The 23,989-nt window shown below is 41.8% G+C and overlaps 1 protein-coding gene across 2 annotated transcripts in view; it reads right to left on the bottom strand.

The window, feature by feature from the left end:
• Positions 1-23,989, bottom strand: part of SUCLG2 (succinate-CoA ligase GDP-forming subunit beta) — a 293,353-nt gene that overhangs the window by 181,304 nt on the left and 88,060 nt on the right. The window lies entirely within an intron of this gene.

The raw sequence follows: 23,989 nt of genomic DNA, 5'->3' as shown, positions 1-23,989 counted from the left end.
TCGGAGGAGATGGGGAGTTCAGGGTGGCATGGCCACAAACAGGGTGAACACTTTCATGCTGTGACATGCCCAAATCCAACATACCGTTCAATGGGTTTTGGCAAATGTATATACCTGTATATACAACAGAAACCTGTAAGTAGTTGGTGTAAGATATGAACACAGTATCTTATCATTTATCAAGAGGGCACAAAGGTGGGAGTGGGGAGGGAGGGGATAAAAGAAGAGCCGATAACCAAGGGCTCAAATAGAAAGTAAATATTTAGGAAATGACAATGGCAGCCTATATACAAATATGCTTGATACAATTGATATATGGGTTGTTATAAGAATGCTAAGAGGCCCCAGTTGAAATGATTAAACAAACAAATAGAACAAGGTCAAAGCATAATTTCCCGACCTGTGTGTATGCCCAGGAGCCCACGTCTCCCTGGACCACTGAAACACACTCACTTTCTCTGGGGGCCAGGGCGAGAGTTTGCATCACCTCATCTGTCTTTGTAGAATTCAAGGTGCCAACTCAAACACTTTCACATCATGGTCTCTTCAATAATTGTTTTCCACAGTAGATGTGTGTTGAGAGAAGAGACGTTTCCTATAGTTTTGTCTGCAGTGAGAGTAACCAAAGCACGTGTGCCGTTTTTACTGGAGGATGGACGTGTCCTTGCTGCTAAACCAACATCTGAGTGATACAATCCATTTGAGAAACATTTGGCTCACTGAGTATGTGTTTGTATTTGCAAAAGGGGTATTGAGAGAGGGTGAAACTTTTGACGTTACAAGATAAAGGTGCCTGATAATTGATATCTTGTTTGGAAATTGAAATGATGAGTTTTATTGTTTTCAGTTTTACTACAAGCTGCAAAAAAGGTTTCCTGTGAGAAACCACTGCCCTGCCCTTAACCCTCCTCTTCTCATTAGGAAACATTAACTGACTTCATTTTCTTTAAAGAAAGCTCTACAGAATTAGCATATATTTTTCAAATTTTTTTCTGCATTCTTTTTTATTGAGATTTTTGTTATTATTTTTTTTAAATAAATCATTTTATTGGGGACTCATACAACTCATCACAATCCATCCATCCATCCATTGTGTCAAACACATTTGTACATATGTTGCCATCATTATTTTCAAAGCATTTTCTTTCTGAGACCTTGTCCAATGTCTCCCTTTACCCCCTTGCCCATCCCCCTGGAAGGAGGTTATAGGTAGATCATTGTGATCGGTTCCCCCTCTCACCCCCCACCTTCCCCTTACCCTCCTGGAATGACTACTCTCAAATTGGTCCCAAGGAGTTTATCTGTCCTGGATTCCCTGTGTTTCCAGCTCTTATCTGTACTCGTGTGCATCCTCTGGTCTAGCTAGATGTGGAAGGAAGAATTAGGGGCATGAGAGTGGAGAGAGGAAGCATTGAAGAACCAGAAAAAGCCGTATGTTTCATAGGTGCTATACTACTTCTCCCCATGACCCTCTGTAAGAGGATGTGCAATTGCCTACAGATTGGCTTTGGGCCTCTACTCCTCACTGCCCCACCTCATTCACATTATGATTGTTTGCTGTGTCTTTGATGCCTGATACCTGATCCCAACAATACCTCATGATCACACAGACTGGTATGCTTCTTCCCTGTGGGCTTTGTTGCTTCTCGGCTACATGGACACTTGTTTATCTTCAAACCTTTAAGACCAGCCGGGCACCATCAGCTTTCTTCACCATATTTGCTTATGCACCTGTGTCTTCAGCGATTGTGTTGGGAAGGTGAACATCACAGAATGCCGGATTATTAGAACAAAGTGTTCTTGTGTTGAGGGAGTACGTGAGTAGAGACCCAATGTCCATCTGCTTCCTTAATACTAAACCTATAAATATGTGTACACAGATCTATTTCCCCATCGTCATATATAAATATATTCACATATATACATGCCTGTATTTAGATCTCTATAGATGCCCTTTGCCTGCAGTTCTTCCCTCTTTTTCCTTTGACTTTCCTCTTGTCCCACTATCATGCTCAGCCTTCATTTGGGTTTCCATAATTCCTCTCAGATATTTTTTTAACAAGTATATTTTTAGAAGAAAAAAGGTGGAGCTCTACGTGTTATGTATTCAGTCAGTATTTGAGGTACTATTTGATATTGTAAGACACAGCTCTTGTTTACGAGTTTAACACACGTTGATAACAACACTTTCAAGTTACGCCCGTTCTTCTCACACTCTGGAAGAAAATGATTATTTAAAAGACAGGATTGCCTCTTTTCATTTGCAGACTTGAGAATGTGCCCTTGCTATATTATCTTAATGAGTATTTACATGTAGTTCTCTTGTTTGTCTTAGTCTTTCTTGTATCAGGGAAGACTTTGGATTGGAAGTTACATGCAAACAATGATTAGATCAAAAGCTAAAAACTATCAGTATTATCCTAAGTTTAATAAAAACAAAGTGTTTGAATGGGAAATAAAAGTCCATACATCTCAGACATGTGTCCCTTCTCTTTTTCTATACCATGCTCTTATGTATCTTTTCAGAATCCTGTATGCAAATGACTCCTGAGTTCCTCACAGCCAACCACACACACCGTACTGACTTCAGAAGACTGTGGTTGTATCTTTTTAAAGTGAACACAACTATTTTAAAAGATGATATTTTAGAAGAGCGAGGCTCTGAATGTATGTAAGTACACTGGGGCAAATGCACAAAGGTGCGTTTCCTCCCAATCCAAGAGCCCTGTCTCTTTTGTGCAGCTTCTCCATCTTGAAGCAGAAGCTGCACTCCCCCGAGGATACATGCAGCCTTCCTCCAGAGCAGGATGGTGTTTGGAGCCCTGGGGACAGTGATGAAAAAGACCATCCTGTGCCAGAAGCTGTTCCAGGCTGTCAGTGTCACCGTCACCTGCCTGAGCTTAACATCGCGGGGCAGCAGGCTTTGGAGAAGCTGCAGGATTTCGTGGGGGAATGCACTAGAAAGAATTCAGAAGATGAAAGCCAAAACATATCTGCTAGAAACTATAGTCGAATTACTTTACATGGTTTGGGTTGTTATAAAATTTCAAAAATCGGTAAATTAATGCCTTTCAGAGGTCTGAAGTAACATAAAGCTGACACGCACAGTGGTTATCGATAGAAGGTGGGGGTATGAGTGATTTCTACTTATTGTTCTTCAGCTTGTTTTGTATGTGTTTCCTATGACTGTTTATACCTCTTATAATCAGGGCAAACTGTACACTTAGTGGACTTGTTAACATATTGCTAAGTGTGTTGGGGGGACGGTGAGGAAGAGGCTAGGTATAATCTAAAATATACATTTTATTAAGTATATGTATGTAGTCATAGACAAACTCCATATACTGAGTATCAATCTGCAATGAAATACACCGAAATATTCATGCCATTTTGGGGAGGGAGAGATTATGGCCAATGCTTCCTTCTTGCCGTCTATAATTTCTCCATGAGGAGCACATGATTTGTGTTAGGTGGGAAACAAATGATTTATACAATCAGCTTATTATACATGAAAGCCTAGCAGGTGCCGGGGCACACAGCAAGTGCTGCCATGTGGCTGTCCTTGGTGGAACGCCACTTCATTGCACAGCAGCCACCACTCCAAGTGCAGCAGCAGAGACTCATCTCTGCCTCTCGCTCCTCAATTCAGAAGCCGCTCTGCTGGGTCGAAGACAGCTGTGAGGTCCCTAGGGCCCGGGTGCTCTGTAAGTGCACCAGGCTGAATGAGCTGTACCTGGCGCTGTGGAGGGGGCTTGGGTGGCACGTGTGGGTTACGAGTTGGGCTTCTCAATGAGAGCTCAGCAGTTCAAACCTACCAGGCATGCTGCAGAAGAAAGATAAGGCTTCCGGCTCCTGTAAAGATTGGTAGCCTCAGAAAGCAAAAAGGGTAGCCGTGCTCTGGCCTACAGGGTAGCTATGAGCTGGAATGACTGGATAGCAGTGAATTTTATTGCTTGGGGGTACATGTGGGTGACATGAAGATTCATCCCTGTGAGACTCTGGACAAGTACAGGACCTCTCTGCACTGTTCTTGGCAGAGAACATGGTGCTTGACTCCACCTGGAGCCGCTCACTGCTGGGCCTCATTTGCAGGCTGGGGCCCCACACCAGCTCAGCGCCTGCCTCTCGCAACACGGGTTCTGGGATCTCTCCAGGCCCGTGGCAACCTGTCAGAGAGGGAAAATGGACGAGGAAGTAAGCCACACACAGAGGCTTGGACGGCGTTTTGTGCATCAATTGGAACTGTGACTTACTATTATTACTTCTGTGGCTGGGGTAATGTCTTCATGGTATCACATACCTGACACCGACTATGCTGCAAGAATTGTTCAGCCAATTTTACAGACACCACCTCATTTAATCTTCACAACTGCCCTCTATATGAGCTACAAGTCCTAGAGATAAACCACTATTAACGCAGAGAAATAAAGTCGCACAGCTATAAATTAAAGGGCACAGCATGGACCAAGATCCGAAGCACCACTCATGCCCACCTGAGCCTGACTGTCCATTAGTCTCATTGACTCGTGTTTGGGAAGTGGAAGAACTTGGGAAGTGGGGGACTGGCACTGACCAGGGGAAAGAAGGCAAGCTAACTTCTTTTAAATGTGACCAAAATTCCCGATGATGGCTCCTGGGATACCTGGTCGTCCAAGTAAGGTGGAGAAAAGAGGATGCCCCTGTGGCAGCAGAAACAACAACCCTCCCTCACCACCACCCCTCCTTGCTCTTGCTCTACAGGAACAGCTACAACCATCAGGGAGTTCACGGATATTAACAGCTTCCAGGACTTTTATTTTATTGTCTTTTTTAAACAAATGTTTTCTGTGATTTAATATGCCTGATCCTTCTGTAATAACACAGAGATGACTCCATTAGTGTATTTGCTCGGTGTTTTTATTATACATGTAAAATAAAACAATAATCCCAACAGATAAAGTACAAAAGTCAGCAAGCAATACCTAAGTCAACTCCAGTACTGGCTGCTCTTCCCTCTTTGCAGCCCTACTGCTGCAGACAAGGAGGCCTGTGGCATAAGGGGGCAAGCACAGTTAGGGGAAACCCACTCGCGCTAGCAGATTTCCTGGACTGAAACCCTGGTTCTACTTCTTTACTTAGTTGTGTAAAATTGCAAAAGTCACTTCACCTTTATAAAACCTAAGTTTCTTCATCAATACAATTGAAGAATGGTCATACTAAGCACCTGACAGCACCGTTGTGAGAATTCAAGGATGCAATTCATGTAAATAGGTCACACAGTGCCCGGCAACATATTAGCTGGGCGTTTTACTAATGTGAACGACCATAGTTTTTCAAACTTTAAGCCCTCTGATATGGTCCTAAACAATTTCACAGCTATCCCTTTGCCTTCTCATCCTCTAATAAAAGTCATAGTTACACCCTTTTACGTGACAATTAATATACCCAATTCTTTAAATCTAGTCTCTCCAACCCTCTCAATGTCGTTGTTCGGTGCCAACGAGTCCGTTCTGACTAACAGTGACACTAAGTGCAACAGAACCAAGCAGTGCCCCACCCGGGGCATCCTTCCCACTGGTCTTACGGTCGAGCCCATCGCTGCAGCCCCTGTGCCACTCGAACTGATGGAGGATCTCTTTCTTTTTCTTTGACCTTCTGCCTTACCAAGCACGAGGCTCTTTTCTCCAGGGACTGGTCTTTCCTGAAGACATGTCCAAAGTAGGAGAGAGAAGAATCTCACCATTATTGCTTCGAAAGTACATTCTGGCTGTACTTCTTGCAAGATACATTTGTGTGCACTTCTGGCAGTCTGCATTGTAATTAACATTCTTCACTTCACAAACACTATCATGAATGGCATCAAGCGTTCTTCCGTCTTCTCTGTTCACCATCCACCAATCACATGCTTGTGAGGAAAATCAAAATTTCACAGGTTGGGTAAGTGTACCTCAGTCTTCCACATGTCGTGTTTGATTTTTAACCCTTGAGAGAGATCTTTTGCAGCAGACTGATCTAATGGAATACATCACTTGATTTCCTGGCTGATCCTGCCACTGTTGCTAATGGTAAATCCAAGTAAACTGAAATTCCTGACCATTGCAATCCTTTCTCCTTTTAGTGTAATATTTTCTATTCATCCCACTGTGAGGATTGTTGTTTTCTTTATACTGAAGTGCCATCCATCTTGAGGGCTGTTTCCTTTTATTTTTTTCAGTAATTGTTTCAAGTCCTCATTGCTTTCAGCAAGCAACGAATTCACTGTCACCAAGTCGATATTGACTCATTCGACGGGGTAGAGCTGCCTGTTCAGGTTTCGGAGGCTGCAATCCTTTCTGAGAGCAGGCAGCCTCATCTTTCTCCTGGGGCTGGGGGTTTAAACCACTGTCTTTATGTTTAGCAGCTCAGTGTGTGGCCTACGACCTTATCAGGGTTTCTTTTCAGCAAACAAGGTGATGCCGTGCATAACTCAGATTATTAATGAGCCTTTCTCCGATCTATATTCTGCGTTCTTCTCCATATAATTTATTTTCTTGGATTATTTGCTTGACATGCAGCCTGCTTAAGTATGGTGAAAGGATACAACCCTGGTGTGCACCCTTTGATGATTCTAAACCCGCTGCTCTAATGAGTGCCTCTTGTTCTAAACACAGGTTGTACAGGACCTGGAATTAAGTGTTCTGGAATTCCCACTCTTCACAATATTATGCTTCATTCTCAGTGACAGGGGACTATCCACGGGCCCAGAAGAAAGACTAATTATCATGCCGATTGTTCAAATTCACACACCAACCCCTGATGTCAAAAAAGAAAACAGAATCAAATAATTTGACCAAATTCTGAAATTCATCAAACGTAATCCAGGTGCATTGATAATGACTGGTGCTTGGAATGCAAGGTTGTAAACAAAGAAGAATCAGCAATTGGACAATATAGCCTTTTGACAGAAATGACGTCAGAGCCTCATGATGGAATTTTTCAAGACCAATGGCTTCTGCATTGCAAAGACCCATTTTCCAGCCACCTAAATTGTGGCGAGGGCTCTTACACTAGCCTACTTCCATTGAGTTGATTCTGATGGGGAAGCTCAAAATCTTCACTCAGAACCAGGCCAGAGGCGAACCATGGAACAGACCACATGTTCAAACACAAGTCCAAATGGAAGATGAAGAAAATCAAATAAGTTCAAGAGAGCCAAAATATGACCTTGCAGGTATTCCACCTGAATTTAGAAACCATCTCAAGAACCAAGTAGACACATTGAATGCTCATGTGCGAAAATCCGATAAGCTGTGGGATGACCACATTATGGAGGAAGGGGGGGAAGGCCATTTAAAAGATAAACAACAACACCAAAAAAGACTCACTCCCATCGAATCCATGTCTACTCAGAGAAAACAAAACAGAGCAGAAAGGATGTCAAACGAGACTCTGAAACACACAACAGGTAAAGCAAGTGAAAGAACTGACCAAGAAAAAATTCTGCACAGATCTCAGAGGGAAGCTCGAGAAGAGACAGCCTGGGAAGGGTTATACTGAAAGATGCAAACACCTAGAGCTAGCAAACCAAAGGACACGAACACACGTAGAACTGCTTAAACGGAAGGAGGTTAAACCTCTCAGCAATCCAGTCATCCCATCACACAAAACAAAACTGAATTCAACGGGCATTTAGTGGTGTGGGAGGGAAATCCAGGGGTATTGCTTAGTCAATACAGAGACTTTGTTAAAGGTGATGAAAAAAAAAGGAAATGGAGAGCAGTGATTGTTACAACATAGTGCAGGTAATTAATGTCGCTGGACTACACATATGAAATTATCTTGCTGCCAGGCTAGCTGTTCGCTCTATGCTGAGGGCTGACATCTCCCAAGCTTACCAAGTTGGCACAGGTGGTATCACCAGGAGTCACCTTTGGTATCCTGATTGGCAAAGACTGGCACAGGTTCTGCCAGGACTGTAACCTTGTTTTCAACAGATTGCCAATTAGGTCATTCCAACAGTGACGCTGCCCTGTGTCAATATATACATATATTTTATAGTTTTAAAGGAGGGCCTACACTGGAGATCCCCTTGCAGAGGGGTCTCGGGGAGGAGATGAGCCAGTCAGGGTGCGATGTAACAATGATGAGAAATACAATCTTCCTCTAGTTCCTAAATGTTTCCTCCCCGCTCCCACTACCATGACTGGAATTCGATCTTGCAAGTCTGGCTAGACCAGAGAGGTACACTGGTACAGATAGGAACTGAAAATCCAGGGAATCCAGGACGGATGAGCCCTACAGGACCAGTGGTGGGAGTGGCAAAACAGGGAGGGTAAAGGGAGAATGGGTAGGAAAGAGGGAACCGATTACATGGAACTGTGTGTGACCTCCTCCCTGGGGGACAGACAACCAAAAAGTGGATGAAGGGAGACATCGGACAGGGCAAGATATGACAAAATACCTATTTATAAACTATCAAGGGCTCATGCGGGAGAGGGGAGCGGAGAGGGAGGGGAAAAATGAGGACCTAATGTCGGGGGTTAAATGGAGAGAAAATGTTCTGAGAAACGATGTACAAATGCACTTTACACAACTGATGTGTATGGATTGCGATAACAGTTGTATGAGCCCCTAAAAATAAAATAAATAAATAAATAGATAGATGATAGATAGATAGATAGATAGATAGATAGATAAATAAATAAAGGAGGGCCTATTTGTGATTTGAAGTTAAATATTTGCTTTTGTACAGTGACAAATATAAAAATTCACTTTTCCATGGGCCTTGTGTTCATGTTATAACTTTTTTTTTATCATTTTATTAGGGGCTCATACAACTCATCACACTCCGTACATACATCATTTGTGTCCAGCACATTAATATATATGTTGACTTCATCATTCTCACAACACCTGCTTTCCACTTGAGCCCTTGGTGTCAGCTCCTCATTTTTCCCCTTCCCCTGAACCCTTGATAATTTATAAATTATTATTATTTTATCATATCTTACCCTGTCCGACGGCTCCCTCGCCCACTTCTCCGCTGTCCATCCCCCAGGGAGAAGGCCATATGTAGACCTTGTCATCTGTTCCCCCTTTCTCCCTCGCCTGTTATAACTTTTATCATTCTGCTTATAAATTAACATATTTCAACCCTCAGTTCAAAGGGGCTTTGGATAAAGATTCAAATAGCTCAAACTGGAAAAAATAACCTCTTTTTTATACAATTAGATCATTTATATATTTAATTTTTCTGAAGCAGTGCAAATTGCATTTATGTTTAATATATCCATTTTCTTTTCTTAAGCACTTCAATTGTCTGACCCTGACAAGCAAAACCTTCTCAAGGGCTAAATTACACCAATAATTGCCTAATAAATTGAAATTAAAAACAGCAAACTCTTAAGAGTATTACAATTCAGTTTAGAATCTCCCTGTCAAAAATCTGATCTTTCAACAGAAAAATTACAAGAGCAGTGTCAATTATTTAATTAAACACATTGGCTTTCATATGCCAGATTCTTCTTAAGATCACAAAACTGTTGATTAAAAATGATGTATGCAGATAACTGGAAACTGATAAGAATCATAAGGCATCCAGAAATTGAGAAACTTCCTCCCCTGCTTACGACATTCTTAACCCTCAACGGGGAGGGGGGTGGGGTGGGGGGGGCACTAAAGAAGCCATAATCACTGAGGAAACACTTTTCAAATTCCATGTCTTCTGCGAGGTTACACAAGCAAGAACGGGGATCAACCCTCAGCAGGAATGGAGTGGGTTTTTTTTAATATACGTTTGATTCATGGGTTGGAAATATATCTACTGGTCTTCCAGACGAATGTGGATGCCACATATGGCAAACACGTGTGGTCTCAAGAACGATGTCCTTGGGTTCACTGGGATGATGTCACCTAAATCTGTCAAATGTCGTGTGATTTTAGCAGCTGGGAGTCAGCCAACCCTATAAGACTTCAGCTATTTCTCTTTCCTTCACTTACGGGTTTGGCTCATACTTTAAAAAAAAAAAAGAAGTTAATATTTCTTCTTAGCACTTAAGCATGTTTATACCATTCCATAGGATCCTTTAAACTATATTGTAATTCTTTGAAAGCTCCTATCAGTTATGCTACTTGATTTAGGCATATTAAATCCAGTACCTTCACAGAACCTCAATAAATTTGCTGCTGGCTTCTTTAATGACTTTTTTTTTTAACTGCAAAATAATTCAACTGAATTTAGAATGATTTTCATTTCCCTTTTTGTCTGGTCAGTTAGGAATAGGTTCATCTGCCAAGGAATTAAACTTTGAAACAATAACTTCTAAAACTTTAAATAAGATTGGAGTAATTTTTCTCTCACATACAATTCAGATGAGATTTTTCGGGCTGATGTTCCAAATCCACTATTATTGTAGTCCCTCAACATATCACTTCCACTGAGTGGTCTAGCTGGCTTCCATAGAGGGTGGGAAAGATAGTCTCTATTCAAAGGAGCCATGAACTTAATGAAAAAGCAGAGGAATCTCAGTGTCTATGACTTAGTAGTGCTCAAGGAGGAAGAGAAAGGTAGGGGTGCCTCTCAGAGATACAACATTGGTGTACCGGACAGTACCCCAGTACAGACAGTAACAGAGTTGGAAAATTGATTACATTGAATGGCTATAGTAAATTGATTAAGAAATAAGCATATATACAGGCTAATGAGAGCCAAACTTCTAACTACTGGGGAAAATATTCCCAAACACAGAAAGGCTAGTGCCTTGAAAGAACCTTAAGATTTAGAATCTCAACTGAAAATATAAACACAATGTTGTGTGTATGTGTGTTTTAAAAGATCTGTAGACAAAGATGGTTATATATGTATGCTAGGGGGATTTTAAAAGCTTGTTGAAATGGAATTAAAAGACACTGATCATCATGCTTATGGTATTTTTATCAAGAATGTAGGTACTAAACGTGGTTTAAGGAGACACTAGATGGACCAGATTGAGAGGCATCCTATAGGATGAAAAGTCAAAGAAGGTTCTTTAAACTGTGAAGGATATGAAAGAAAAGTTAAACAAATGGCCTGGAGAGGAGAGGAACTAGACATGACCACTATCACATAACATAGATGCATTATTGGGATAAGAGATCAGGAAATAAGATGGTGTTGGAGCAATGGACAAAGTCTGAATGGTACTTGTGAACTGAATTTCACATTAATATCCTACTAGAGGGTTGACGGTGAAGATGGAGTGACTTTGTTTTGTTTAGAGTGATGAAGCATCGTGTAAATAGCTTGCTCTCAAATGTTGACAGTTGGGGAATTTGAGTGAGAAGAATATAGGAGCTGCATATATTATACTTAGAATTTTTCTGTAAACAATGAATTCAATGTAAAATCTATATTTATGTATATTTAAATCAGGGCTCAATTGTTCAGGAAGAAGTGTTCTGACACAGGGAGACCGCTGGTGGCCACAAATCACCCAACCACATCAGCATTTTATTTCTTAATTGTGTCCAACACCGCAATCATAATGGTTTTTCTCATAGGCTCTGCCTCCACTGTTTTCCATAGCACCATGAGCTCCTGCCAGCACTGAGACTCCAACCTGCTTGATTTCCAAAACTGTCACTTACAATCAAATAACAACCTGTTCCTGCACGATGGTATCTAAAGGCTGCCACAAGACAGGAACTCAAAGATGGAATTAAGGTACCCAAGGAAACTGGAAGGCAAATGTGATAACAGTCAGTGTGGGGAGCATGAGACAGTACAAATGCAGAAGAGAACACAAAAATGAGATATTTCAGAAAGACAACCGTGAAAACATCTTATGACATTACCAGGTCCCCACCTTTATACCATTTGCCACTGATAAAAGGACTGGACTGATATTCATGTGAAAAAATTTAGTCAGCCTCCCAACTAAAATTATAAGCATAGTAGAGCTTAGATTTACAAAGCCATTTCTCATCAAAAGGACAAGTGAAATAGGGAGGGTGTGACTAGGTCCCTTCCTTAAATCCATGAATTCTGTCTTCAGTGAATGAACAGTTGGACTGGGTACTTTAAGAGACAGAACCATTACAAATTACATAGCTGATATAGTTTATTATGCCAGCCTGGCCGATAAACACAAGTAGGATTAACTGAAGGGTGGAGAGATGATGGCTCAGTGAGCCTCACCTTTCTTGTCTCTTGCTCTTTGATCATCGGACCAGTGTGCGGCTGCCTTGCTCGTTCTTTGCCTCAATTTATAGGCTACACTACCTGTGGGACGCCTAGCCTGTGGACTGTGTCTCTGTAAGTTGAGGTCCCTTTAAGGCATCTCTGGAGCTGGGGACTGGCAGTTGGGACTGGTGGTTAGTTGACAGTTGGTGATCTGCCTTGTGATTGGCTGCTGTGCTGATATAGCCTCACTCTATAAATAGAGGGCTATCTGGCAGCAGAGAGGAGAAGGACTGCTAGTCTCTCACAACTCTGAGCCATTTGCAGTGCTTATAATTTAACTGTTCATTTCTTATATTATATTTATCTGTATATAATTTAACAGTTCATTTCTTGTTATATATCTAATTATCTTTATAAATAAATATATTTAATTATCAGCAATTTGGTGTTATCTCTCTAGAGAACCCCGTCTAACACAATAGCCATTTACAACAACGCTGTTAATGTTATACAGTTGAAGAGGGCTCAATAATAATGAATACTTTGTAGCACAGAGGAGAATATCCCCAAAATAGCACATTTTGCCCCTTCTCACATTCAGACTCATCTGCCATGAATATCTGTTGAATTCCTACCACTGTGGTCCTAACCACTGATGAAAACACAGCCAATAACCTCTCAGTAAGCCCACAATTGTGGAAAAGAAGACACCTTGTAAACTAACAAAGCACATATTAAGAACACATATGACAGTGAGTTGTTCATTTACTTTCTGCAAGCTCATGTTATATTTTGAATGATTTTATTCCATTATAAAGCCAGGCACAGAACTGGATCAACAGGGAACATCACGATAAATGGAGAAGAGACGGGAGTTCTCAAGAATCCTGTCTGACTTGCATCCACAATCAATGCTCATGGAAGCAGCAATCAAGAGACCAAACAACACATTGCATTAGGTGAGTATGCTGTACGAGACCCCTTTTAAATGCTGAAGGGGAAGGAAGTTACTTTGAGGATTAACGTGGTATTTTCCATTATCTCATGTACATGTGAAATTTCAACACTGCATAAGAAAGACTGAAGGAAAACTGAGGCACTTAAACTATGGTGTGGTGGAAGAATATTGAACGTTCAATGGATTGCCAAAAGAACAAACAGATCAATCTTAGAAATACAGCCAGAATGTTCCTGAGAAGCAAGGGTGGGAATACTTGGTTTCACACACTTTTATGGACATGTTATCTGGAGAGATCAGACTCTGGAAAAGGCTTGATAGAGTAAAGGGCAGGGTAAAGGGGAAGACCTACAAGATGGGTTGACACAATGGCTGCAACAATGTGGAGACGCCTAAGAACAACTGTGGGGATGGTGCCGGACTGGGTGGTGTTTCAGTCTGCTGTGCCCAGGGTCGCCAGGAGTCAGAAGCAAACCAATGGCACTCAACAACAACAACGAGCTTCTATTCTCTGTGGACTGTTAGCATTTTGGAATGCATGTGATATAGCACTTAAACTGATGGTTTCCTCTAACAGTGACCTGAGCTCACTACAACACTATTTCTTTTGCAAAATAAAATCAGTCCCTTGGCTGGGAAACTCACAGGCTGCTGATTAATTCATTTGGGTTTGATTAAACGGCTTCCCTCAACCCTGGCTTTGCGGACTTGGATGGCAAGGAGCTGAAACATTGGCTGTAGTATCTATTATTAACGCAACTCCTTCCCAGAGCCTGTCGCTTGACCTCTGCTTATCCCTCCTTGACTCCTAGATGAGTTTACAGTTACTTGTTATAATATGCAATTACATCACGCTGGGTGCGAGGACACCCCACAAGCTGTTGGCTATATTAACTTAATAATAGATTTCAGGGTGTGATTTCCAATTAATTTCATTTTCCATATGCACATGCAGCTCCACGGGAAGCCAAAATTATAGAGTAGCCATATGGTGCCTCATAAGTAACAATTAAAACTAATTTTCTATTCTTTGACACTAAAAAAAAATTCATATGGCTTAAATGCCAGAGAAAATTGAAACTTCAACAGCATCTGTAGCTCTCTAGAAAGAAGATGGCCCACTTCCCCCATTTACGGCACTCGTCCTCCTGCGCGGTGCTTGGCAGTTGTTATGTTAGCTGTGACAGGCTTGGCTTGCTTGCTTTTTTGCACAGTTGTTTCTTTGCAGCTTCGACCCGGGTGGAACATCTCTGAGCCTTCAAGAGAAAAGCTGGTGTGTCTCCGACTGGTGAAGTGAGTTGAAAAGAATGGCTTCGTTTCCTCTGGAAACAGATGATTTCTGACCACTGGACTTTCTAACCGGCCTATTTTCAAAGGGCAATGGCTGAAAACACCATTGCCATCTGCCCAGCAGAGGGGAACACAGCCGGCGCCGAGCAGGTGATGGCTAGTCTGGGGAGAGCTGGGGTGAGGCTCCTCCCTCTGGAAACTCAGGCTGGTGTGCTAATTGGATGGATGGGCCTTCCACACCTATTAGAGGGCAAACTTTTATCAATTCTTAAGGGTCTAATTTTGGCAGATTCATCAGCTTGGAAGTTAAAAAAAACAAACGGAGGCCCAATTCGTGACACACTGTGCAACAGAAACAGAAGAAAAAGATCAGCCTTTGATTTTATTAGCCTTTCAGCAATTTCACTTCTAAACCTGTCGAGTTTTTATGTGGGAGCAAATATCCAGTGTAAATTTACTCCACAGAATGCTTCAGCTGCTGTGCTGGAAAGGTGGCGGCGTCTCCTGAGGGCTATGGTCGGAGTGGACAAAGGACGGGCGGTCTAGTGGTGAGGGGACAAAGCTCACGGGACCTCCGAGACCAGTAGAAATGAGAGAATCTTCGCCAAGTCTCAGGAACAAAAACAGGGTGATATCAAATCAGAGGTGTATGAATTGTTCAGTAGGAAACTAATTTGCTCTGTAACTTTTCATCCATATCATAATAAAAAGTGTTTTTTAAAAACCACTTTATGAAATCAACATGAAAACTCTCATCAGTAACAAATACTATGAAGACACAAAGGGAAATTCCTCATCACTCAAGTATATGGGGCATCGGTATGATCTGAGCGCGGGCGCTACGTTCCTTAGCTAGGTGAACCTGGACAAGACATTTCTCCTAAACAGCCATGGTAGTTAATATCACCTCTCTCCTCGGCGCTGTGAACCAAACCAAACTCATTGGCAGGGCGCCAATCCCGACGCACATCCACTCTGAAAGACCAGGTAGAACCACCCCTGTGAGGTGCTGGGACTCTAACTCTTTATGGGAGTAGAAAGCCCCATCTTTCTCCCTCAGGGCGGCTGGAGATTTCAAACTTCGGACCTCATGATTAGCAGTCACCCCGTAACAACTATGGTCCCGGGGCTCCTTCCTCAGGGCCGTAGTGAGGGTTAGCTAAAGCACATGAAGGCCAATGGACACGCATAGTGTTTGCAGTAAGCTAAGTATGGGCGAAGCAAAAGCACCTACTGCTTGGCACAGCCACGCTTGGCACTGTGCATGTCAGAGTTGAAGTCTGCCCCATCGAGTTGCCATGGTTGCTTTTTCACACGCAGGTTGCCAGACCTTTCTACTGAGGTGTCTCTAGTTGAGAGTAACCTCAAACCTCCAATGTTCCTGTTAGCAGCCAAGTAGGTTAATCATTTGTACCATGTGGCGACCCCAGTCTATTCCCCTCACCACCTCTCAAGCTCAAAAGGTGAACCTGGCCAGAGTGTGGGATGACTGTGGTGGGCTGCTCGTGCCTCCTCCCAGTAACTCTTACATACACGGTCATCAAACAAGGCCCCCCTTGTCACAGCCCTCCTCTCTTCCCTCAAGCAATTACTAAATTGCGAAATCTTAATATTTCTCTCTCATTTCCTGCCTTGAGATGGCATCGATCGATCGATCAGAAAAGACCGGTGCCCCTTGTTTTTCTTTCTAGCCTCAGCCACACTCACAAAGTGAGTACAAAGACAACGAGCAAACACAAGTTCAGCCTGTTAAAATAAACACTCTGTGTCCTTTGCTTGTCTAGATGTTAGGCACCTGACCTTACCAGATGCTTGGCTCTTGGGAACAAAAACAAAAGACAATTTCTTTGAGACCTAATTTTTTTTTGCCCTCTAACGCACGAACAGAATACTACTAGAGCCATTTAGAATTTTATTCAGTTTTCCCTATTCCCAGAGGCTACGGTATACTCTTTAAATGATCCCTGCAATCTTCAGAGCAAAAAAATACTGCAATAAACACGGTGCTTGTTAATAAAAACTAAACAATGCAATTATTCACTTCCATGCATGTGGACTGATTAAAAAACAAAAGAGTAGAGTCAGTTCTTTGGCATTCTTTACTTTCTTGTATTAATTTTCAATTAAACACTGCCAGCATTAAGACAACACTATATGTGGCATGTCACACTAGGCAAATATTAAAACCTTCAACAACTTTTTTTTTAAATCTTCTTGAGTAAAAAAAACAACAACCAATGCTTAATAGCTGCAGCATCCTACCTGCTTTGCTGACTAACCATGCAAACACAAATAAGCTATAAGACTAAGTATGTCTTCAAATTCCAGTGAAAATAAATATTTGAGAGGGGGGAAGTGCTGGGTCGAACACCTAGCCTACCCAGCATAACATTCCAACCATCATAACTCAATCTTGGCTTTATAAATTATTTTATTTTTATTTTTTATACCTTATTCCCAGCCTTTCCATCAATATGACTAAAGAAATTCTTTAAAAAAAAGAAAAGAAATCCTTGGAGTTTCACTTTTCTGTGGTGCATACTCAAAATTCAGATTATTTACTTTGATTAACATGTGCATCCTAAGTTTCCCTCCTTTCAAATATTCACATGACACACTTTGATGAAAGGTTCTCATAAAGACCACAGATAGTTATGACATTACATTACAGGCATTTTGAAAGCTCCTGTGTCATTTTTAAAAGTCACTCCCAGCGCATCGGCTGGTCGTCCATGAATCTTTAAGATGACATTTAGACCACAGGCTTGGATAGACCAACATTTGGTTTCCATCAAAGCTCTGATTCCTATGATTCCCCGAGCCCACTACCTTTTGCACTTTGCTGCATAGTGAAGTAGGAATGGGTCAGTAGGAAATGAACCACTGAGGACATTTAGAGCCTTCAAGTAAGCCTGAACCAGCCTTCCCCTAGAGGGCAGAGGAGAGAAACAAAAGAATTTCCTCTGTGAATTCTAGAATGCTGCCCATGTCCCCCAAGTGAGTCGCTGTTGGCAAAAAAAATTCTCAAAATTCTGCATAGCTAAGTGGCAGCCTTGTGGCTAGTGATCAAAAAGAGGGCAAGTTACATAGACTTTCTGGACCTCAGCTTCCATGTCTATAAGGTGAATGCATATCTTTCACCTCCTAAGGTTGAGGGTGAATAAAAATGACTTGATATTTATAAACTGCCTGATATGCCATCTGGATCAAAGTAAGTGCTCAGTAGGTGGTGGTTTCCAGTAAAACCACCACTAATATTATTATTCACATAAATATGAAAATGCATTCACATATTTTAATTGCATAACTTATAAAAGGTTTCGTTGGTGCAATTTACACTTTATTCATTTAGGTGTAAAATTAATATGTACATGTTTACAATTTAACTTAAAATTTGGAATGTCAATCTATATTCATTATTTTATTTGACAGTGATTTCATGATTTATTTAATGATTCAGTGTTTATTATGAGTTGATAATATTTATAATATTTTTTTTAAACCTCACAGCCACGGAGCCGAGGCTGACTCACAGCCACCGCTAGGGCAGGGGAGAATGGTCTATGTGGGCTTCTGAAAAGTAACTAATCACCCGAAGAGAAAGCCCCATCTTTCTCATAATATAAAAAAGCACATAAATCAGTGCTGTCTGGGCATACTCTGAAAATCTCATGATGCTCTTTAAAAAGACTGAAAACACCTTGGGTCCTCCCAAGCCGGGGCGAGAAATTCCTGTTAAAAGAGTAGAGTCAGAGGAAATCTAACTGCTCAGCCGAGCGTAGTCAGGAGAGCCTGGCCTTTTATTCTTGCTCTGAGTTTCAGCAAGGTCCTAGCTGGTAACACACTCGATTGTCCCTGTCGCTTGGCATTCTGCGGTTAAAAAAACAGTGCAGATGGAATGAGTAAAGGATGTTAAATAAATATGGTATGTCGATCAACTGGACTATCATGCAACAAAAAGAAGGAACAAGCTCCACATATACTCATTGTAAAGACATCTTGTTGCATGGAAGAGGGAACGGTGCAAAACTGAATGCGTAACATGCTAACCTGAAAGCTGCCCAGGCCTCTACAATTCGTCGAACCCAGGAATTAAGGGGCTAACATGGCCCTGCAGGTCCTTTTGTGCCATGTGTGAAGGAATAATGTGCAGGTAGCGTGAAAGGCTAAGATCTTCAAAAATCTTATCAGTTTTCCTTCTACGAAAATCTTAGTTCTCTACCTAGTGTCGTCTCACCAACCTAATGTGTTCTCTTTTTGTAAGCAAAGCAGGTTGACAGCTCCAGAAGTACAGTTTCCATTTGGGGGGGACAGCTTTCCCTGTGGATATATATCCCACCAGGATATATGTTAGGTAGCAAGATAGGGGTCCCTCTCCATGCCTAGGAAGTGGGAAGCCAATAGTCTAAAGGGCATGCGCCAATTCAGGCCCTTGAGCCAGGAAGGCGGTACACCTGGATTAGCCCTATCTAGGCCAGGTGGGCTTAATTCAGCCAATGGGGTCAACCAGTACAGTGGACCACATCTCCCAGCAGAAAGGGCCAACTGGGACACCACCCTCTCTTTTCCAGCAGCTCCACTGCCTTCCGCTGGGCCTGGCTGCAGCCTCGCTCTCTGGCCTCAGGCTGCCACATGGGTGTGCGTGCCACGAGGGCGCTTGTGTTCAGTGACTGTGACGCCTGAACCTTCTTCCATCCTTTATAAAAAAACCCACTTGGAACACAAAGTAGGTTAAGGTGTGAATTCTTTCTTGTGCAAAGCCAAGGACTGAAGTATTTCTCACCCAAGGAATCTAACATATACACTTGGTTTCGTGGGCTCATCCCCTTCATGTTTTGCTTATTTGGTTTTGGCTGATATCCACTCCATTCTATTTCTTGTGTGCATATGATTTACATTCTCAGGAATCATGAAGCAGTTCGCCAAAATGGGCAAGACTACATGTTGGTGTGGCTCACGAGGCTGATGAACTGGATCAGAACCAAATGCCAGAACTGAAATCTCTAAATGCATTCTAAAGTGAGCCCCTTTTTGGTGCAAATGGTTAACACGCTCAGCTGCTGACTGAAGGCCTGGACTTTTCAGTCCCCCCAGAGATGCCTTGAAAGAGAGCCCAGGTGACGTATTTCTAAATCAACCAGCCATCGAACACGGTACAGAGCACAGTTCTCCACCAGCACACATGGGGTTGCCATGAACTAGCAGGGACTAGACAGAACTATACGCCGTCCCCTACTTTTATATTTCTCAAGTTACTAGAAAGCAAACTTAGCAACTATTGGGATTTTGTTTTGTACATCTTATGGTTAGTAATATGCACTGCATCGATGTTGTGGTACCCAATTTGCTGATATTATCATTCTCAGACATTCAATGTTATGATTTATTGTCCTAAACACTGGCAGAGAGCAGACTAGAATATTGAAAGTGAGTAACTTTTAAATGAAGTATTCAATTCTGATTCCATCTCAGGTCAAGAACTATCTGTAATTAGTTTATTTTGTTTTGTTTTTGTGAAGAGCTACTAAATGAAATCCTCTTGGGTGAGTACTTTGCATCTGTGTGGTACATATATGGCTGCAGTATCTATAGAGAAGACTGTTAGCCTGAAACACTAGTGGAAAGCTGTCATCAGCATATTCGACTGTTTCACCTTAGAACGACATGGTGTTGCCATTTTAGTGAAGATACATGCCTGTGATATAAGATAGACCTCCAGCAAAACACAGATCTTTAAACGGAGGCATTTAAAAATTGAATGGACAGCTCTGTAACCAAACAGAATCTATCAAGCCTTACTTTTAATAGAATGTTGGCCAGAGGATGCTTATTAAATATGTGCAGTGTGCCAGGCACTGTGTTAGGTGCTTATGATACAGAAGTGAACCAAACTGACCAGGTTCTTGCTTTTCCTAAGCTTGTGTTGGAGGTGAGGTAGGAGTTGGGGAATCATCATTCCACAAATCATCTCACAAACTAATGTGTGTAGCCATATTTACTCTATGACAGTTCCTATTTATAAAAAAGTAAGTTCTGAAGATGCTACTGAATACATTTTCTTTTTCATAAAAATACCATTGCAGAATGCCTGGGGGGGAATATCTTTGTGAAGACCAATTATTTTGTTATTTCAGTCTGACCACATACTTGTAGTCCAATATTCTCTATGAATATATAATTGTTAAATTATATATATATATAAGTGTTTCAAAAAGTCAAATGCATTGCACTGGTCACTGGCTTTAAACCATTTAACACTGGTAGACGGGCAAACATCTTCCTAATCCCTCAGAGTAAGAAATGCCAGTGCCCTGGATCTGCACTGCCTCTCCTCATAAGCTGCTGCATGAAGAACGCAAGCACTTTCAATGACTTACTAAAGCCTCAGGCAGTTGATGAGCCATTTATGTGAACCCTTTAGTTCCCGAAGGATGACGAACATCTTTACATCTCAGGTTGTAGATTTAGAGATGAAGGTCAGCCCAAAAATCCTACCAGAAGAAAATAGTTACATAGGTTCTAATTCATTAAATGATGGGCCTTGATAGAATCATCACAATTACATTTGAAGGGACTATTTAACAACAGAGAAAATGTTGCACATGCCATGCTAATATCAAAAAGCTGAATACCATGGCATATAAAGTGTTGTCTCCATTTTGTGAAATGTGGTATCTGAAAAGAGATGTGTACATGAACTAATTTATTCTCTCTCTAGGGACATACTGAATAGGTGAGGTTTACTTTCTGCTTCAAGTTTTTCCTAGTAAGACATGTACTATTTATAGAATTTCTGAAAATAACAGATTTTTCCCCCAAAGTGAAAAACATCTTTTAATAGATCTTATGAGTCTTACAAAGTAATAATTCTACTAGTCACTACCACTTAAACATTTTCCTATTTGCTTCTTACAATCACATCTTATTCCTTAAAAAACACATATACTAGAAATAACAATAAGCTGCTAGCTCCTCTCCAAAGTAAATAAAATAAGGTTTTAATAAATTAAAAATATATAACTTTCTAGGAATAACAGGCTTTCTTTATAACTACAAATTTCTTTCCTTCTATGTTTTAATGCCTCAAAACTGCAATATGGTTAACTTCCTTTGGAGGGGAGAGAGAGAAATGGAAATAAATGAATCCCTTAAATATAAGCCAACACTGCATTTCAAAAGGGCAGAACTACACTTCTATGTCAGGACTTTAAAGATTTTTTTAAATAGCCATCTGAAAACTTTTCTACAGCCTTTATATTCAAGTCACTCTTCATTCCCACCCAGCCACTCAAGAAAATTTCCGTCTCTTTTTAATTTATTCCATTTGTAAAGATGCTGTTTCAATTCCACCTGAGAAATAGGGTTCAAATTCAAGTACCACACCTTGCCCTCTGTTTAGACTGTCAGATTTCTCTTTTGATTATTCTTTGCACTAGCAGAATCCAAAATTGATTTTTCCCAGTAGAAGAGAGACGATGTTTTATTAAAAGATTTTTCATTCCTCCAGCATAAACCATCTTCTTTATTTATATACAAAGAAAATCTGTCTTTCGTTCTTGAGAAAATGTTTTCAGAAACTACCGCTCTGGAAAGTTAATTCAATAGTCCGTAATGCCAAGGAGAAAACGCGAGAAACGAGAAGATGCTGACGACAGCCCCGTGAAGCGCTCTCAGCACAGAACAGAGCAGTGATCCGGTCTATTCAGAATGACTGCACAGGTTCAACGCCACCGAAACGTTGAAACAAGGGCACCCTGGAGACTGGCCCGGATGCTCTGATTCGGGCTGAGCTTGAAAGGGAGACCAGGCTGGGAAGACGGCTGTGGTCCAGGACTCACGGACTGGTTACACTGTAAGAAAATGGCATTGTTGGGCTTGCGTGTTCAAAGAACGGAGTAGTCATGTCACACAATAGGCTATGGAATAAGGAGACTTTTAAATAATCTCTCACATGAAAAAGGAGGGGGGTGGGCTTCCTGGCATGATTTTAAGACAAATATTGACTTAACTGTGATAGGAAAGTATTAAATGGATTTTAAAGTGGCAACGTAAGGAATGAGGAAAAAGAAATAAAAGGCGAGAAAGTAATCGGTTTGGTCTCGTGCAAGCCTGAGATTCCCCAGCAGCCCAGAGAGAGACGAATGAGAGAGAAAGGAAAAGGCTCACGCGGCTTCTTTCTTAAAGAAAAGTCACCAGCCTTTTCAGAACAGTAACTTTGAAACAGTAAAATGATCACGCTTTATTCTTCCTAAAGCAGCCTGCTTTTAAGAGTAACTACAGAAGGCTCTTGGAACACATTCCATGCTCTTTAGCATAAACATTTCCGAGTTAAGCTATAGAGGTAAAATATTACATGAGAAACATATTTAGGAAGGATGATGGGATTACTGAACTTGATCTAACCCTATCTGAAATGGTGAAATTGTTAGGTAGCATAACTGGCACCAGTGGTGTCTACTGGGCATGCACCAATTCAGCCCTGAGCCAGGTGGGCGGTGGTACACCTGAGTGGGCCTGAACTAGGCCAGGTAGGCTTAGTTCAGCCAATGGGGTCAGCCAGTACTGTGGACCACGCCTCCTGCGGAAGGCCCTAAAGGCCGAAACCTGGAGCCCACCGCCCTCTGTTCCAGCTGCTCCTGCCTGCAGTCTCTCTCTGGCCTCAGGCCGCCACGTGTGGGTGTGCCGTCCCATGAAGTTGTCTGTGTTCCGTTCCTGTAAAGCCCGAAACTTCTGCTATCCTTTATAAAAACCCACTTGGATAACAAAGCGGGTTTTGGTGTGAATCATTTCTCCTGCGAGGCCAAGGACCGAGGGATTTCACAACGGAGAAATCTAACAAAAACTGCAAGGGCCCGGAAAGTCAATTCACAAGGCCAACACATTCACTCCCTTCTTTCGGTTCACTCATTCAATCACTTCTTACAAGAAAATTCTCATAGTATCCCCAAGGACATTCCAGATTAAAATCTCTGAGCTTTAGGACAGAACAGCTCATATTCTAGCACTCGATGTGGAATTTATTATGTCTTAATTTGTTGTAAATATCTGTGGCGGATTCCTCATCTACAGGAGCGGTTCTCAACCTGTGGGTCACGACCCCTTTGGGGGGGAGGGGTCAAACAATGCTTTCACGGGGTCACCCGATTCATAACAGTAACAAAATTACAGTTATAAAATAGCAATGAAAATAATTTTATGGTTGGGGGTCTCCACAACATGAGGAACTGTATTAAAGGGTCGTAGCATTAGAAAGGTTGAGAACCACTGAACTAGAGTGTAACCTTCATGTGTATGAGTTAAGTAAGACTTACTGCCTTTTCAGATGCAAATCTAAGCGTATTAATTCCCCGGCTTATTAGCATTTGGGGGTTTCTAACAGCCTACAGAACAGAGACCACCAAAGGTACATTTTTTCTACCCCATCGAGCTGTCAGGTCCCACCTGTCCACCACTCTCCCTGTCACTCACAGGGCCCACAGTTGCTGGACCCGTTTATCAGCTTCTCTTCTCAGGATGAAATCTCAAGGGTCACTATGGCTGCAACACTTTCTTTACCTGTAGTGGAGGTGGTGGTGATGGTGATGGTGGTGGTGGAGGTGGAGGTGGAGGTGGAGGTGGTGGTG

Source organism: Echinops telfairi, unplaced genomic scaffold (assembly GCF_000313985.2).
Source record: "Echinops telfairi isolate 266 unplaced genomic scaffold, ASM31398v2 ScPeMD7_31;HRSCAF=116, whole genome shotgun sequence".
Taxonomy (NCBI): domain Eukaryota; kingdom Metazoa; phylum Chordata; class Mammalia; order Afrosoricida; family Tenrecidae; genus Echinops; species Echinops telfairi.
The sequence above is the reverse complement of the archived record's forward strand: the minus strand, read 5'-3'. Positions and strand labels throughout refer to the sequence as shown.